This window comes from Chaetura pelagica, unplaced genomic scaffold, assembly GCF_000747805.2.
Source record: "Chaetura pelagica isolate M959 unplaced genomic scaffold, ChaPel_1.0 scaffold115, whole genome shotgun sequence".
Lineage (NCBI taxonomy): Eukaryota > Metazoa > Chordata > Aves > Apodiformes > Apodidae > Chaetura > Chaetura pelagica.
The window spans coordinates 4,435,273-4,448,771 of NW_009953761.1; positions in this window are offsets into that span (position 1 = coordinate 4,435,273).

Genomic DNA, 13,499 nt, shown 5'->3' on the forward strand with positions numbered 1-13,499 from the left:
CTCCTTTTTTTGCAATGTTTTTCCTAATCCTCTTTTCTGTGGTTCCTCATTCTGTCACAAACTGCAATATAGTTAAACTATTGTGTTGAAAAAATTATGTTACAAAATATCGCATTACAGTCTACTAATGCTCACATCCCTTTTAAATTATGCTGCTGGAACATTAAATGCAAAAGTAACATGCCCCAATACCTGTGCAGAGGAATATACTTATCTTTCACTGAATTATAGACTACATAACAGAGAAAATGGCTATAATCTTAATACGTGCATTTTTTTTCCTATCAAGGCCAATATGAAAAAATATAAGATCTATTACACAGCTTTTTTCCACTGCAGATTAGAATACTTCCATTTATGTAAGCAAGAATGAAGTCAAATAAATACAAGTTCTCTTAGTCACAGAAACAGAAACAAAGACAACTTTTTTTAATAACAGTGATTCCATCTGGTCTGTTGTTTTTCCTTAAAGAATCTTCAGTGGCTTCTTGTTAACTTCTGTTCCCAGAAAAACCAACTTCATCCTACTTCTTTCCTTAACTTGTGGCAAGTCAATTTCAGATCAGGAAATCCTTGTGACCCATATTTAGCTAGGATAAATCTGTTTTATAAAATAAACATGTAAGAAATCTTAATACAGTTCTTGTATTATGATCTGTTGCATTGATTCTTGTTTATCAAAGTGAAAAAAAAAAACATTTTTCCTTTCTCTTCCCATCCCAATCATATGCAAATAATTTGTTGAATTTATTCCGCTTTTCATAGTACATTTGTTCATTAAGCTCTAACACATTGTCTGCGTTATTCACCACAAAGCGTTTACTTTCCCTCTGTTTAATCAAAAGTTGGAGGGTCCTAGGGAACCTGCTTTTTATGTTGCTTTTTTCATCTCATTAACTTCCCTTTCTAATTTACACTGGTACTCAAGATATACTTTTTGTACTGCTGCTGCAGCTAAGAAAATTATTCTACCCCTCATGACTGTTTGGCAGCTTCCCACAAAACACCCGGGCTAGTTTCTTGTTTTTTATTGATATTAATTTATTCTGAAATAGTCTTCATCTGTTGCACAAATGCTGCAGCTTTAATTAGAGAGCTGTTAAATCTCCATACTTCAGATCTCCTGTAATTCAGTATACCATCCAGAGACACAGACACCAGAAAATTATCAGGCAAAGCTGGATTTAAAATACCAGATGGTTACATGTTACAATATTGACTCGGCCCGGATTTAATAACCCAGGAAGGTTGGAACTGGACCCTCTTGCTTTGTAAACTCCTGCTGCAATGAAGGAGCCTAGGTGTGGCTGGGCCTAAAATCCTTCTCTCAGACCTGGCCTTTTCCCAGAGAGAGCAAATGTATTACAATCCAAGTAAAAGCTCAACCATACATTCATACCCCTTGATCAGATTAAGGTGCAGCGACACACAAGGTCTGTTTATAACAACACATTTATTACACCAGTAGGGGTTAATATCGAGCAACCTAAACAAAACCACCTGCATATATATTATGTAAGGAAAAGGGGATGAAAAGGAGGGGGAGAGGGAGACTGAGGACAGGAAAATCACCGGTCCTGGATCCAGCCTCATTGGTCCAGCCAGCAGGGGAGGGTCAGTGTTGATAGTCGATGCTGATGAAACTCCCAAAGCCCACGACTGCAGTCCCCTATTTTATAGGCCCAGAATCTTGGTTTCACAACCAGTACATGTGATTCAGCCATACATGTGTGAGCAGCTGGAGTGGACCTAAGCCCTGTCAGCTCCTCAATAGTTGTTGTTATTTCATCTCATGAGGCCCAAGGCCTCATGCAGGCCATCACTGCAGTCTCCAACCTCTGAGGCAGGCCTTTTGGAATGCATATGAGGCTTTGTTCGAGGGGCTACAATGGGGTTTTGGCAACAATTCCCAAAATAGTCCTGAAGGCTGGTCCCTCACAAATGTATCCTCATAAATAAATAACAGGAATCCCAGTATAAATGTGGTGGAATTAAATTATAAAAGGTACTGGATTGCCTGTTTTGGTGTTGCTGTCAGTATGGATCAATGAAGACTAAATTGTTGCTATATCCTTTGCCCACATCACTGTCGGACTGTCATTTAACTAACAAAGGTCAAATCTCACATCCTTGTTCCAAAGTAAAGAATAACTAAAACTTTAATCTATTACAGCTCCTGGAAAGATCTGTCTTTAGGCAAGAAAGAAACTAAGAAGTTAAAATGTGGGAAAAACACAAATTTGCAATTGTAACAGGGCTACTTGTCATAATCCTTGGCATTAATCCCTTTTTATAATAAACTAATTGTTCAGAATAAAAACCGATTCTTCACCCCAATACTACTTGTAAAATTAGAAATTTTGCAAAAAAAGTAATGGACCTTTTGTAATGTGTCTGATTTGACAGAAATAGGCAAGATGACAATCAGACAGAAGGGCAACATGTAAAGTTTATGTCATCAAAAAAACATCAGAGGTGTTGTACTGTTAGATGTGTTTTACCATGCTTTATATGTTTTATTCTTATTTCACTGTTTCTCAGCAGTAACATAATGTGCAATCTTAATTTTGAAAGTGTGGATTAAACCTAGACCAAGCCATAATTTTTGTTATGAAAATAAATAAATAAAATACAGAAAACCAATTGAAATTAATGAAAATAGCTGTCATTCTGAAGTTAATACTAAGCAGAGAAGGAGCAATGAAGTGTAAGAAATAATTTTAAGAAATACTCACTTTTGTATCTCTGAAACTAATTAAAGTATGTTAATACGATAGTGTTTGTAGTATAATTAGAACACTACTTCTGAAGGCAGACAAATGGAGACATCCAACATTTTAAACAGCAATAATAATAAGCAAAAATATCTTTGCAAACTATTGATTAATCATGTCACACAGGTCTTTTGCACATACGTCAAATTTAAGCATATGTTATTTTTTTTTTTAAAAAGCCTTTAGGCTCTCATGTAGTTTATTCATCACTTTGGTTAAGGAGGAGAGAAGCACTCTAAAGTTTTTATACACAAGTCAGTTTGGAATAATGCCTGGCTGAGGTGTGGCAAATAAAAATGTGAGCAGATGCACCAGGAACAGATAATGATGTGAAAAAAACATGATCACAGTTCCATGCAGAAGTGTTATTTTGGGCCAGCCAGAGTAAAGCCTGGACATTCATGAGTTTTCATGACTTTAATTTCAGAAATGTGGAGCCTTTGTGTACGTGGCAATTATTAGATGATAATCCTATTCCCTAATTTTACTTTTCTAAAACCTACTCATCTACATTAAATTGTTAATCTAGATGCTTTTGTTGTCAATAGAGTCAAATGTACCTTCAGACTATAATTCTTCTGGTACTGCAATAAGAAACAGGGCTCATGCATGCCACCTAATAATTTTGTGTTCAATAACTATATAGAAAACTCAGACCTGAATTCAACAGTTCATTCCAGGTGTCTAGGACCATTTGGGATACTATAAGGTATCCAGGACATTTTCAGGGAGGTGGTGTAGGATGGTGTTGTAAGACACCAAAACCTCCAAGGCTATCTCAAATGGCACCAGGCACCATCATGAAGGCAGTTCAGTAGTGTTCTTACAGACTAACTCAGGTCAGATGTCCTAGTGTTTGGATGGCTTAAATTGCATGCAATGAAGGCCATACAAAGAAAGAATTGGAATATAATGCATGCCTGAACAAAAATTTAGATGGTAAATTAAATTAATTTGAATTTGGGCAGAGTCAATTGACACATCCATTTTCATGACAATCTTCTCTTTTGCTATTCCTTAGAAATTGGGGACCTGAACTTAACATCCATCCTATGCAGGTGTATGACATCTGCTGTGCACTCACAGTTTTAGCCATCCTTAGGAATTGTCCAAGTGTGACATGTGCTTAATATAACAGTTTTAGGTACTCCTCATATTTTCAACCTCTTTTCCATATAAATCTGGTACTATCTCTATGAAATGTATCACTGCGGTTCCTGACTTCCTAGAAATCATTTATCCTGTATACACTTTCACATAGAAATCCCCTGGTTCTTAATCTATCAGTTTAGTAACTGTTAATTCCCCTTGTGTTACTAGTATTTTCTGTTTCACAACTGCAGAGGTGAAGGATGACCTTAATCTAAAAAAGTTTATTTCTTGGGAAGCTCTTCATACTCTGGGGTGTACTCTTTTGAAAGGGATTGAACCACTGACCACAGAAGGCAAGCTTACATTAGTGCATATCCTCAGGGCAAACCTCCTGTTCTCTGCATTTGCCTGAAGCCAACACAGTTCTCCTGCTTTACTTAGTGGTGCAAACTAACCCAATTTCAATCCTTATGTATCTAAATAGCATCTAGGTGAAGACACTTTCCCAAACTTTACGTTTAAAACTTTGGCTAATATATTTACATCTGTCCACCACTGTGTCACCAGACTGAATTTGGCTTGAGCTTAACATAATTAGTTGATACTAACAGACATTTACAATGTTAGTATTAACAGACATTTAATGATTTATAAGTAATGGAATAGCAAGTATACATATATATGTATACATGGAAACAGAATACTGTGAAATGTAGTTTTAATGTTAGGTTTGGTTTAATCGTCTTCAGCCTCACAAGACATGCTTAAAGCATTTTTCTCATGCATCTAAAAAATCTCCACAAAAGTACTAAATACAAACCACCACTTAGAAGTTTGGAGCATTATTTGAAGCCTGCGAGGTCATCTGATACCTTTCCTTTGATTAAACGATTATTTAATAGATTTCAGTGGAGAAAAGTTTACAATTGAAAAAATTACCTAATTCTGTGATTGTTGACAAATATCTAGGACAGTAACTTCACAGCTACAGATAGCAAACACTTCCTTCCTTCCTTCCTGGGCAGTAGAAATAAGTATGGATCTCAAATGAGACTTGAGAGGAATTGAGGCAATCAAGAAATGGTCCTTTAGATTCTTTTTTGGTTTCTGGAAAGTTCCTGAGAAATTCCTGAAATGCCTCAGTTGCAACTATTCATTTCACTGCATACACAGGTTCTGCTTCTGCACACACTAAGAAATATCTTTACCTCATAGCTGATGCTAAGCAGAGTGTGTGCATCATACTGATATTGAAGAACATACTTGGAGAGGAAAAGGAGGAGTTTCTAATCAAAATGTTTCGTACTCAGTTTCAACATGCTTCAACAATTTCATACTCAATAAGTGCAAATGGACTAACCTACACTTCTCCCTGCATTGGAGTAGAGAACCAAGTTCTAATTATTAGACTCAAACAAACAAACAAAAAAAAATAATAAAATTGAACTAATCAAGTTTTAACTATTTAAAGAAGAGAGGAGCTGCTGGAAGAAGCAGGATGAAGAGCTGCAGGACTCCAGCCTAAGAAACAGCATCAGGCTTTCACTACTTGTACTGAAGAAGAAAATAGGAGAAACTTGTCCCTCATATTACTTCATAGTTAGTATACTGACTTTGGAGACTGATGAATCTACTCAGTAGAAGGCTTTGTAGGGACTAGTCCTTTTGACAAGGTCACTGATTCATTGATAATTGTACTACTGGTTTGTTTCAAGTTTTTTGCATTTCTGATTCCTTAAAGGTATTAAAAAAAATTCTGGACCTGTTTTTTGGTGGACATCACTGGTCATATTGCCCAGGTTTTGACATAGATGGGGCAACTCATGCCAGTAATGAGTGGGAGCAGCATGTGATCTTTCTTGATTTTTGAGGTTAATGGAAATATTCTGAAAAGTTACTCAAAGCCTCTTATATAATAAATCTATGCCTCTCAAGAAAATAATCACTCTTGCCTGATTCAGCTCCATATTGCAGAAACTTGAAATTAGGTATCCACGTGGTGGGTTTTGTGCCTTAGTGAGGGTGTCAATTTCTAGCAAAACACATGAAGATTTATCATAGGGGTTCTTGGTCAGTTACTTAAACAGAAGCATACAAAACCCTGTAAGACATCCAAGGGTAGACATCCAGGATATCTGCATGGATTTGAGAACACCTCAATGAATCTTCAAGATATTAAAAAAACATTTAGATCAACAGGTAGAGGTTAAGAAAGATACCTTAAAGCATCCAAGATAGAAGTGGTACATATAAGAGACTGAATCGAGTCTGATAAAGTAAATGTATCCCAGAAACCTATTCAGCTTACAAAAGTCAAGTACCTTATACAGAGAGAACTGACTAGTTCTTCACACTCCATAAACTGTGTTGACTAGATTGCACTACCAACTTAAGACAGTTGAATAGAGTTCGTAAGTAACAGAGGCATGTGCACTTAAACAACTTAATTCAGATATATATTTAACTCCAGTCTGAAGTTAAATTCCATCCTTTCTGACTCAACAACAAAGCTCTTCAGGGAAAATTACAGAAGTTCCTCCACAGAAAGATTTAATTTCTGAAATTCTCTTTTATGTGAGCCTGATGAGGGCTTCAAGTAGCATGAAATTTAGGAAATTAAATATTTAATTATTCAGACTTCTCACCATCTCTCTCCCATCATTCCCTAGTATTTAACTAACTAAGTAGCAGTCTCTGCAGAGGGAATTTCAAGGACTTCTCACATTTTAATTTTTTCATCTTATAAAATATAATGAAAATGTAAAAAAAAATATGAAGTGTGTACTCAGGAAGGAGATAAAGCTTACAGAAATGCTCTTTATCCATTAATCTGAAGAGTAAGAATCTGACATATTTACTGTATTAAAAAAAAATAAATTAAAAAATCATTTGCTAAAAGAACAAGTATAGAAGTGGAATGTGCAAATTGAAGATGTAAGCAAACCCTAAAGCTATAAATTTTCTATTTATCTGTGTCATTTATCCAGTATCAGCTAGCTTAGGTTCTACTCTGTGAAGATATTAGTAATGTACTTCTGGAACAATTGACTAAACATGCTCATCACCAGAAAACCAGCAAAATTAGACACAGAGACATAAAGCTGACCCTGTATCTACTGCAGTCATAAAACTAAAGAACATGAGACTTTTTTTCTTTTTTTTTTTAAATCTCAGAAATTAAAAGCATGAAGCAGTCAAAAATATTCTCAGGAGGATGGAAAATCCCAAATGTGTATTGCACTCCTTCAGCACTGTAAGCCAAAGTTACATTTTGAAAGGCAGTTCTATTCTGGGAAGGATTCCAGATTTGTTTATGAGAAAGTGAATCCTTCTATGACCAACATATGCTAAACAACCTATTGTCTGCAGGGTAAGGGATATTCTTCAATTTCATACATCATTTTGAATAAATACAAATTGTGTATAGAGGAAATACCAGTCAAATAGCATATTGCAGCTCTGAACTTCCTCTCTGATGTCACATCAGCTGGTAAGTAACTCATATTTAGTGCAGAATTGTTTTGGGTTTTTTTGTTAGGCCCCAGCACCCTCCCTCCCCCCTCTATTCACAGTGTACTCTTGAATTACAAAGACATTAAAGGCTTTTCCCTGACACTACTGAACCTTTTATCACAGGCAAATGATAAAGAAGTAATGTGATTGACTGAAAAGAGCAGCCCATCTTTGATTTAATGATAGAAGGTTCAAGCTATTCCTACGCTCAATTGCACTTATAAATGATACGCTAATACTGACCCACTTGGATGGTCACAGTAACTATCACACCCTCCTTGCTTGCCTTGCACTTGATTTCCAGAAGCTTGGACATATTTGCCTTCAGTCTTATCAATACAATGCACATCCTCAATAATAAAGGACACATACTCTCACAAAATTTTACGATTCCAATTCTTTCCAATTTATTACAACCCACTCTAACTCAAGGATGCCCCATGCAGTTCAACTCCAAGTAAACATACCCAGTAAATGCACAGAAAATTTTTTTGAGGATTCTTTGGCCTTGTTTCTGGTAGGAAGAAGACAGCTACTTCATGGCTATTCTGAAGATTGCAGGTGTGTGGATCCTTCACTTCTTTGTACTTAAAGGTCAAAACCACAGACTTCTTTATTTTAAAATTTATTAAGTTCACACCACCATTCCAGGTGTTTTCTTTCCCAGTTCAGCCATTGCCTCCCTCTGTGTCATAGTACAGTCTCTTTTGAGGTATGGTAAAAAAACTACAAAGGTACTACAAAAAAACTAGTAAAACAAGAGCAAACCTTCATTTCACCTGCTTTCTTCCTGGCAACCCACAGAAATCCTCTTAAGGGTTTTATGCTAATGAAAATCACTATAATTCCCAGCTGCCTTCCATTCTACTAACTAGAAAAAGGAACTTGATTGACTTTTTCAGGCCTGAGGAACATTTTGAGTAAATATGTGACAGAAAGAGAAGACAAAACAGGTAGTTAATAATAACATGTTTATTATAATGAGGAAAAATCAATACAAAGAAAGCTCTAAAACTGATTTCTAAACATAAATTTGCCTATTACACACTTTGAACTCTTTCAGCTCTTACATACAAATAACATTCAGATGTTAGTAAATGAAAGTAGGTCAACAGAATAAATACATTTCACTTAAAACCTAGTGACGACATGGTCAGACCAGGTTTAACTGTCTGTCCCCTTTGTCTTCATTCTAGGTCTGAAAGCAAAAGCTAAAACTGCAAGTAAATAACAAGTGTGGATAAAGAAAACAAATATGATGGCACTTCCTTGATTTTAATTACAGCAAATATGAATTAATTTAGTGCTAGATCATATAGTACAAAAAAGATTTAAACAAAGACATTATGAATATTGTTTATTTTCTAGAGTAGTTCAAAAGCAAGGAAAAACAACACAGCATGAGTTAGCCAAAGTTAAGATCGTTCATGTGATGTTACTTATCAAAATGTCAAACATAACCTGAAAACTTCCTGTCAGCAATCCCAGAATGTCAAAAAAAGAGAAGTTTACAAGCCAAAGCAGAACCTTTTCCTTTAGACAGAGGTGTGATTTGAGTCCAGGACTGTGAGCAAAGAAACTGTTTTAACAAAAGCTTTGAGACTAGATACCCTTTGTAGCATTGGACAGAAACCTTTATACTCTGTAGCATTTAATGCAGAAAAAGAAGAATTATATTTACCTGAAAGTCCTGTTATCCAGATCACTTACCTGGAGAGACAAACTAATTATTTTATAGCGGTAAGCAAGAATAATTCCGTTAATGTGAGCACAAGGACACTTGCTAACTACATCAGTGAATTTAACATTGTTTAGATAAATGGCATAGATAAGTAAGTAGGTAAGTAAGTAAATAAATAAATGTTAAGATCAAGAGGCATGGAAATTTTTATTTCACAAACTTTGCTGGCATTATTTTCCTTGTTTCTGAACTGTTTGCAGAAAAACATAAATCAGGATCTATTGGCATTTATTGTCTTTAATAATTTCTATAAATAATTCTTATTATCCTGGTTAGTATAATGGTTTGATTACTGAGCCATTTTTCTTGGTCTCATTACTCTTTTGTGGTATTGTTTCCATTCCTTGACTGAATAAATGAAACAATAGTAAAATAAAAATATAGAAAATGTTCATGCATTTATAAATTATCCACATAGATGCAATATTGACTATCAAGCTCATCTGCTTACCTTAAATACCTGGAAACTGTGGTTCTAAGCTGAGATAGACATCTTAAGCATCTTGTTACTCAGTGAAGAGAAACTGCAATCTTAAAAGGCAGTTCCTCTGGTATGCTTTAAGGTCATAGAATCCTTTAGGTTGGAAAAGACCCATAAGATCATTGAGTCCAACCATTAGTTTAACAGTACCAAACCCACCACCAAACCACATCCCTAAGCACCTCATTTACACATCTTCTAAATGCTTTCTAAAAAGAAAAAAAGAAAAAGAAAAAAGCAACCCACAAATTTAACTGAAAATTGATTCTTATACCTATATAAATAAAAATGCTAAAAGACAATATTAACATAGAAGTAACCCAGGTTTAGGTGCAATATGAGGTCTGATGAGATTCATTGATAAGAATCTGCATTCTGAAACCTGCTATGCATTAATGAACTACACTAGTCTGACATAGCTTTACCTTTTTACATCAGCTCTAAAAACTATAAATCCCCAGTCACTGGATTGATTACAAGTGTTTGTCCCACACTGAAGAATATATACTTCCTTACAAATCTTACTATATTCTAGGCTAAAAATAGCTCACAGTAATAAATTAGGTTCTTGTGAAACAAACACCATAGTTTTTCTAAAAAACATTTTCTATATCATATAATTCTGGAAATAATTTGAGAAATACATTTCAGTTCTTAGAAAAGCAAGAATAAGTAATGAATACCAGGAATTTAGTTTGAAGGGAAAAAAAAAAAAAATAGCTTAAGGGATGTTATATGGGAAAATGATGTCATTTTTGTATTCCACATTTCTCTGTTGAAAGCAGAGTATTCTTGTACGTCCTTTATTCCTCTATGTGCTTAATGTATTCCTGGTAATGGATTGATGCAATAAATTCTGTTTCCCTCAGGTGCTACTGTTCCATGAAGAAGGGGAAAAAGGCACTAGATTATTTCATTCTTCTAGACCAGAGAATAAAACTTTGAAGACTGGAAGTGTTTGTAGAATATAGTAATCAGTTCACTTTCTCTTTTTATGAACAGTATCTCACAGCACACTGAAGGTTTTAATACTACACAAAATATATAGGAGGGATGAGCATCTAAAAAAGTCTGATTTTTACTTCTATTTCTAATTGTACTAATTGCTCATTCAAAAAATTAATTATACAGGAGTGTTTTTGCGGAAATCAACCAATGTGTTCTTTAAGAACTATCCCCATGTTGATAAGCAATGGAAGACTCTAGGTTATAATTTCCTTGACAGCACTAGACTGAAGTAATGATGGGGACTAGCTGACAGTGCAGCAGGGACATTTATAATCAGATGCATAAAGCCTGGAGGGATGGCTTGGGCACTCAAGCCCCTCCAATATTTATGTTCGGTATTAAACACTTCAAGTAAAGATAATTATTTTGGCTCATTGCCCTTTACCAGTATTTTGAAACTGTCGTGCACCCATGGTTATTACAAAGGTAAAATTAACTCCTCTGCAAATAGAAAGGAACAGTTGTAATTTTGGAAAAAAAAAAAAAAAAAAAAAAAAAAAAAGTGTCACACAACAGCTATGTTGACACTATTTTTTTAGAAACATTTTTCAGAATTTCAGGTCCATCTTCTGCTCAGGGGATAAACATATAAATTAATGTGGTCTTCTGGTCTTGCAATAACTCTGCTAGAAGTTGGCAGAAAGCCTTCACTAAACATGAATGTCAAGTTCCTCAGTAAGGGCAATAGTAAACACAGTTCCACACTTTGGTGGTTTCTAGATTAGCTACTAATGAATAAAAACACTATAACGTATCTCAGAGTAATGCAAATTTCATGGTTAAGGCTGTAACTAGATATTTTTAAAACAATGCAAAACCACTTGACCACTGTTTCTTTCCCCAGTCTCAATTGGTCATGACCACATACACATAATCTACCACCTTATTATAGCTATTAAACAAATTAATTATCTTAACTAGTAGAAAGTCATATTTGCTAAATAAAGACTTAAGAAATATTCCTCTAAATGCAGAACTGTGTTTAAAAACTGCTCTGAATGTTTTACAGACTGAACTTCACATGAAGCTGTCAAGTACTGTCAAAGCAATGATGTCCTTTGTAACAGTATCTTAATTAATCAGGATATATGAGAGAAATTGTTTAGATTATAAGCAAGCGGCTGACTTCACTAACAGTGGAAAGCTCCTTTTATGGAGCTGTAATCTGCTTCACTACAGGGACTGGAAAAAGAGAAAGAGTCCCTGGAAATGTTGAAACACAGAATGTATTTTTGAATATCAGACTGCAAAAATAAGCTTTCAATTTTTTATTTCCTGAATCATGAACTCTGTGAGAACTGCTTGTGCTTAAAAATCAATAAATACATAAAATTAATGAAATAAAATAATTTAACTAAATCAGTTAAAGACATGACAAGAAAACAGTTAACCCTTAGAAAACAAACAACCCTTAAAGTCTGTGTAACTTTTACAGTTGATTAGTACCAAACAGGAAAAAAAATCATAATAACGTTGTCCAAAAGTTAAGTCTTACTCTCCTGTCTCAGAAAGCAGGGAAACTGAATTACTTCTGAACCAAAACTGATATAAAGACAAGCTTTCCTGTACTTTACAATTAGTCTTTATTATAGAACTATGGCTGTTATTAAAAGTTTAGTATGATTTGGTGTTTGGTGTTTTTTTGTGGGGGATTTTTGGTTGGTTGGGGTTTTTTTGTTGTTGTTTTATTTTTTGGTTTGTTAGTTTTAAAATTATTTTTGAAGCATATATAATGTAGATAATGTCTGAAACTTTAGGGTGCAGACTGTCAGCTTCTAGTTATTAAGTGTTAAAGCTCAGTTGTAATGACTGTGTTCAACAGGGGACCCTGCATTTTCTTTTAAACCAGTGAGGGAAGGTCCTTCCCAGTGTTAAAATATTGAGGCAGATATGTTTCAGATGTAATCTTATGTAACAGCTCACAGATTTCTTAAAACTCAAATATAGAGCCAATAACTGCTTTTATTTTCTTGTCTTCATTTTTCTGACTTAATAAGGTCTGGAAAAGTTACTGGATCTTGTAAAAAAATCAAAATTACCAAACTCTGTTAGAGTTGTAAAGGCTTGTATTCTACTCATACTATTCATGGAACTGAACAAATAAACCTTCAGCAATTGCATTGTAGTCTCAACACTTAACTTCTAAGTCTACTAATACAAGCTTTGTAGATTAAGCAGTAAGATTAACTCCTGCCTTCCTCAGACATTGCTATGATGAAGTAAAAGAAGCATGAAGAGGTGGAACAGTTAATTTGTAATGAACACACATAGATGCTAGCACAGAGAAAATTTCATAATCTGAGAAATAGAAGAGTGTCTTTTCCAAGATGCTAATATGTCACTGAGTCAATTATTCTGTGATGATTTCTTATCAGCTCTAGGGAAAAACACAGAAAAAAAGAATAAAATTAATTACAGAAAAGAGATGTTTCCAAAGATCAATTAAATATTATTTTAATTGAAAGTACCAAGTTTCAAATCAATTGCCAGTTGGTTTAAAGCCAAATGCTGATTTCCTAAATTGCATCAATAGAAAAACATTTAGTTTTTAAAAAGTCAAAGCAACTGGTTTCAGTAGGATATTTAAGAGTATTTCTGAACTGTACCAGAGTAATTTTGTGACTTCTGAACAGGAAACATGATGGTGTTTAAAATAGAAATGAAGCCATCTTCACTGCAGGCTGCTGGAGAGGGATTGTTTTTGTGTATATTAAGTATTTACCTTAGGATAAAAAACTAACTCTTGGTATTTCTGCTTTCATCTCCATTGCTGTAAAGAGAAGTAAATTAGATTATCTTAGTCATAGATGTCTAAGTTTCAGAAGTTTAGAGTTAAATAAGATTAACCCTGTCCAAAAATGTGCATTCTAGGTAGGACTTTCAGTGAATC